The following is a 5904-nucleotide window of genomic DNA, read 5'->3' on the forward strand; positions in this document are numbered from 1 at the left end:
TCGATCTTGGACTTCCATCCTTCAGAACGGTAAGAAATTCGTTTCTGTCGCTCAAGCCACTCTGTCTGCATTACTGTGTTACGGTGGCCTGAGCAAAATGATACAGCCAGAGAATGCTGGAAACAAAGACAGATGCCGGTGACGACTCTAGGGTCTGAAGTCTCGACCCTTCGGTCCTGTCTGCACCCCTGTGGCGATCAGCAGAGGAGCCCGTGTTGGCACAAACAGCCCTGCGTGTTTGTATCCTTGGACGGCAATGAAGGCGGATTGCGGGCCCTACAGGAGTCTGTCTCAGGGGCCAGAAACACCCAAAGGGAAGGGTAAGTGGTGGCCGTCCTAAAGAGGACAGAGAAGGAGGCTGGGTCCACAGGTGGAAAGAAGTACTCAAGTAGCCGCTTCGCCCAGAGCACTGCCCCCCCCACCCCCGCCCCCAACCCGCTCCCAACCCGCTCCCAGTAGACTTAAAAGTCAGAAGGTCTGAGCTCCACCCCCCGCCCCTCACCAGACACCGGGGAGATTCAATTACATTTAGAGACACAATGTCTGCCTCCCCTGGATTAATTTCCGGATCCTGACAAAGCTTGTCCTTATCTCTTTTTTCTTGCTGAGAGCAAGAACCCCATAAAATTGTCTCTATCAGGGACCAAGAAATGAGTCAGGGCAAGGCACGCATGAGGATCCGGGCCCCGTGTGTCTCTCTGGGCTCGAAACTCACTGGTGTCCTCATCTAGATGGGGGGGAGCCCGTGCACCGAAATTTGCTCTAGAGCCCACGCATCCCCTTTCTGTCTGAAAGGATCCATCCCGTCAGGGCCGTGGGCAGGAGACGGATGTGCTGTGGGCATGAATTACGTACAGTAGGAGCGCAGCCGCCAGTGTGCCGGGCTCTGGGCCATTCTGCCCTCACGGGGCTTTAAGACAACAGGAGTAGCAAGGATGCCCGGGGCCAGCGTGGAGAGAGTGCTTTCAGGGTGCTAATCCCTTCACACACACCGTCTTATTTTATCCTCACGACAGCCTCCGGAGATAGGGCCACCTGTCTGCCCATAAAGCAGACATCATTTTAATCCCCACTGTGCAGACTGGTAAACGGTGGTTTCGAGAAATCAAACAGTTGGCCACAGTTGTGTAGCTGGTAAGGAGGAAACCAAAAATCTCTCTGATGTCGGCACCAACCTGTTAACAATGGTCTTCCAAATCAGAGTGTGAGTTCCTCCGTGGGGTATCGAGCAATAACCCAGATGTGGACCAATGCTGTGAGTTAAAGAAAGAAAGAAAGAAAGAAAGAAAGAAAGAGAAAGAAAAAGAGAGAAAGCGTGTGTGCCCCCAGTTCGCAGGCATGATCTCATGTAATCCACAAGCAACCCTGGGACTCGTATTTTTATCATCGTCGCCACTTTACAGAAGGGAAACAATGGAAACTTGCCGAGTTTACCCAGCAAAGAAGGGAAACAGAATTTGCCCCCAGAGAATCCTGAGCCCAGAACTCAGGTGCCAAGCACTACACTCTACTCCTCTTCCCGAGGGTGACTGGGATGTTTTGCAGGCTGAGCAGTGAGTTTCGAGGAAGAGGTTAAGAGATAAGATGGGATATGACCAGAGCTACAAACGGTAACATGTACCCTGGGGCGTTGCTTCCGGGCCTGGGATACCCCAACCCCAGCGTAAGAAGCACGCCTCTCCTACCCAGCTCAAATCCCCAAAGCGAGCCGGACGGCGTTGGATTTCTCGGATGTCGTACTGTTTAATGTTCTTTCAAAGTGTGTTAGACCCTGTAGCCCACGATTACTCCCAGGTGCAAAATTGTATGCACAAACAGTTGCAGCAGTAATTTACCGACTGTGAGCTCAATCAGCCAATTGTGAGCACAATTAGCTGCTCCCTCCTCATTTGGAAGGAGCTGGGGGGGGGGGGGGATGATTGCCTCTGCAATTAGCCAGTTGTGGGCAGCTCGGTTTGCTTGTGCAATTTTGCACCCTCAAACGTGGAATGTGCAAAAGTGGCGCGTGCCCGGGAACTCTATCCCCTGGGCTCCGAACACCCCACCTGATGTCCACCCACAGACCTCCGTACGTGGCCACGAAGGCGTGGCGCTGGGATCCGCGGGGAGGCTGCAGCCTCAGAAAGAAAGAACCCGCTCCAGCCTCCTGGAATGCTACACTCGCTGAAAAACAACCCTTTCCATATTTGGGTAGGGGAGGGAGGGAGAGAGATGAGACGCTAACTTGGGTTGGCCTAGGGAAAGGTGAGTTCAAGGTTGGGGAGACCTGAACATTGATCATTTGGGTCCAAGACAGACCCATCCGAAAACTTTCAGCTCATAATGGGGAACCTTTCCCCTCATCAGAATCATGGCTTTGAGGAGTTGGCCGAGACTAGAAACCAGGTCGGATGGGAGAATTGAAACATCATTTACGTCACGGACACAGTCAACAATTTCTCTCTTCCCTCTTCCTGTATCCTGCTTCAAAAAAAACCAGGGGTGCCTGAGCGGCTCAGTCGGTTGAGCGTCTGACTGGCCCAGGTCATGATCTCACGGTTCACGGGTTCGAGCCCCACGTCGGGCTCTGTGCTGGCAGCTCAGAACCTGGAGCCCGCTTCGGATTCTGTGTCTCCCTCTCTCTCTGCCCCTCCCCCAGCTCATGCTCTGTCTCTCAAAACTAAATAAATGCTAAAAAAAAAAAAGAGCAAACAAATCCTCCCACCAGAGTGGGGCAGACTCCTAGCCACCTGATCCCACGGAGGGAAACTCCGAGATCCAGAGACTTTTATTGTCACTGTCTACGAAATAAGCTGCAGTCTGATTGGATTTGTACCAGTTTCTCCTTAGCTATGAACTGACTAAAAAGAAAAGCTCACCCTATGTCAAGGGAGATTTCGCTGCACTGATAGGCCTTTCTACCCAGGAGCAACACATTCTGTAGGTTTGTGAAGGAAAGGTAACTGATGGTTACCCCCAGCTGTCCTGTGAGCCTTCTATAAAGGCACCCGTTCACCCTTTCTAACTGCTCTGAACCGATCAGGACAGGGCAGCATTATTCGTATTTGCCAGAATGGGGAACGACCCAAAGGCCCATCAACGGATGAACAGATAAACAAAATGTGGGATAGCCATTCTCTAGAATAGTATTCAGCCGTAAAAAGGAGTGAAGTGCTGATCCATGGTAAGCCCTAGAAACATGATGTTAAGTGCAAGAAGCCAGACAGAAAAGGCTCCGGATTGTATGATTCCATTTACATAAAGTATTCAGAAGAGGCAAATCCATAGAGACAAAAAAGTAGATTAGTGGTTGGCACCTGGCGGGAGATAGGAATCAGGAGCGACTGCTAATGGAATTGGGAATCCTTCCTGCAGTGACGAAAGTGTTCTGGAATTAGGCAGTGGAATTAGGTAGCTGCATAACCTTTTGAATATACCGTATCCATGAAATTATATACTTTAAAGAATTGAATTTTATAGCACGTGAATTATATCTTGATTTAAAAAAAAAACAACTATGAGGAGTAGAGAAAAATTGTCCTTTGGGAGATTGGGTGTGGACTGAACCGATGTCAGGGCATCCTTACGTCGGCATGCACAGGCCACTCAGAGAACCCCGCGAAACAACCATAGCAGGGAAGGAAGAGTCCAAAGGTTATTTCGGATGCAAGCCACAAGCCATTCATTCATTCGTCAGAAACAATTATTGAACACCTACTATATACCAAACCATTTAATAAGCATTTGGAAGAAAGATCCCATGACTTTTGGATCTAGTGGTGAAGCCAAGGGAGAGGAATCGATTTCAAGCAAGTAGGCCACTCCCCGGGTCCGTAGTTCCAAACTTCCGTTCAAAATTTTGAGTCACACAAGACAGCATTTTCTTGGACTAGAATGGAAAGAAAGAGTTTACAAGGGAACTTGATGAAACCACTGTATTTTATCCAACATTAAACCAACACAGTCAAGGGTACTGTTTGGTTCTTGGGGCGCCTGAGTGGCTCAGTCAGTTAAGGGTCTACCTCGTGGTTGCCGCTCAGGTCACGGTCTCACGGTTCATGAGTGCGAGCCCTGCATCTGGCTCTATGCTAATAGCGTGCAGCCTGCTTGGGATTCTCGCTCTCCCGCTCTCTCTGCCCCTCCCCTGCTCACAGTGTCTCTGTCTCTCTCTACAGCAAATAAACTTAAAAACTTTTTTTTTAAAGAGTATTGTTTGGTCCTTAATATTTCTCCTATTTAGCACACTCAACTTTTAGTCATCCTTCAACTAGATATTTAACATGATGTTGGTTTTAAGCCAAGCAGGCATGCAGACAGACAGGTGGGCCAGCCAGGAGGCATGACTTAAGTATCAAGAGAGGCATTGGCACCCTAATACTAATGGCCACCTGCTCCCATCTGAGTGGCTGCCCAAGAAGCCATAGTCCTCGTGGAAAGCAAATAGTCCTCGTGGAAAGCAAATATTGTGTTATTAATAGCAGGACAAGTCAATGCCTCAAGTTCCCCCACCACCCCATCACTGAGACACACGTTTTCAAAGTGGTATCTGTGATCGTGTTTCCTTCCATTTCTTCCCTTCACTTCTCACTCACCCTTGGATGTGGTATCTGCCCCATCCCTCCGCCAGTCTCCATCTGATTGCTTATGCCAGAAACACGTGGGTTCTGGTGAACAGCTCCCACCCCTTCCAGACAATTCGCAGTCCATAATCCCATATCTCTGATTTCTTCAATTCCTCTCAAGCACATCTCTGCTCGTGTCACTCACATCCAGGCCACCAGCGTCTATCCTGGATGGGCTCAGAGTGAAACTGACCTGCTCTCATCCACGCTGGCCCACATCATAGCTGATTCCAAGGAATATAATTAAATCTGGTCTCATTGGCCCCTTGGCTAAAACTCTTCATTTGCTGCTCAGTGTTCTTAGAATAAAGATCTGAATCCTGTTTCAAATGTGCATTGGACCAGAATGAAAAACAGGCATCTCTGAAATGTTACTACAATTCACTTTTTTCCTCACCCCGCTGCCGCTGCTCAGACCAGGCGTTTACAATATTGCACATTTTGATCCGAATGTTGCGCGTTTGATACAAATTCCTATTCCGTGGTATCGAAGACTGTTGCAACGTTACTCACACGTGACATCGGCCCCCGTACGATCGTCTCTCTGTTGTGTTATTCTCGTCATGGTTAGGTTAGTTCAAGGATCATTTTAGCCTGTTGGAGGTAAAAATCTGTTGTAGCTAATGCACACTGTGGAATCCTTCACCACACGCCAGCCTGTCTGTAAGAGCTTCCCACTCTGCATTGAATCCAAGGCTTAGGTTGTCTTACCGCATCTGAAATATACCACGAGTTGATTCCGCTACTAACGCAGTTTAAGGCACGTCTATATAGCGCAAAGGCCGAACAGTCGTGAGGCAGTCAATCAAATTCCATTATCCTAATGCCCAGCAGCTGAGAAAGGATTTCGGCCGAGTCTGCACCCCTGTCATGGCAGAAAATAGAAGCTGGGCAAGGGAACTCAACTTCTCACCTGTGGGTGGAGAAGAGAAAGGAATCAGTGCCGTCCAAAATGTCTCAGCAAAAAGAAGGGATGGGGGTGGGGCACGAATTGAAACCACAGGTCTCCTTTGTCGTAAACTCTTGCTCCCTGCAGTCCATTCTATAAATATCAGCCCAGAGAATATTTTTAGATGTGACTGGGTCATCCTTGCCTCAACTGAAAAGTCCCCATCTCACCATAAAATGCAAAGCTTCCCTGTGGTCTACAGGAGCCTGCGGATCTGACACCTGCTTACCTTTCCGATCTCTTACCATCCTGTCTCACCCGTGCCATAGACTCCATCACGCGGTCCCCATTCAGCCTCTTCAGTGGACCAGGGTGGTCCCAGCCTCATGGTCTTTGCTCTTGCCGTCCCCTCTG

This window comes from Felis catus, chromosome A3 (genome assembly GCF_018350175.1).
Source record: "Felis catus isolate Fca126 chromosome A3, F.catus_Fca126_mat1.0, whole genome shotgun sequence".
Taxonomy (NCBI): Eukaryota; Metazoa; Chordata; class Mammalia; order Carnivora; family Felidae; genus Felis; species Felis catus.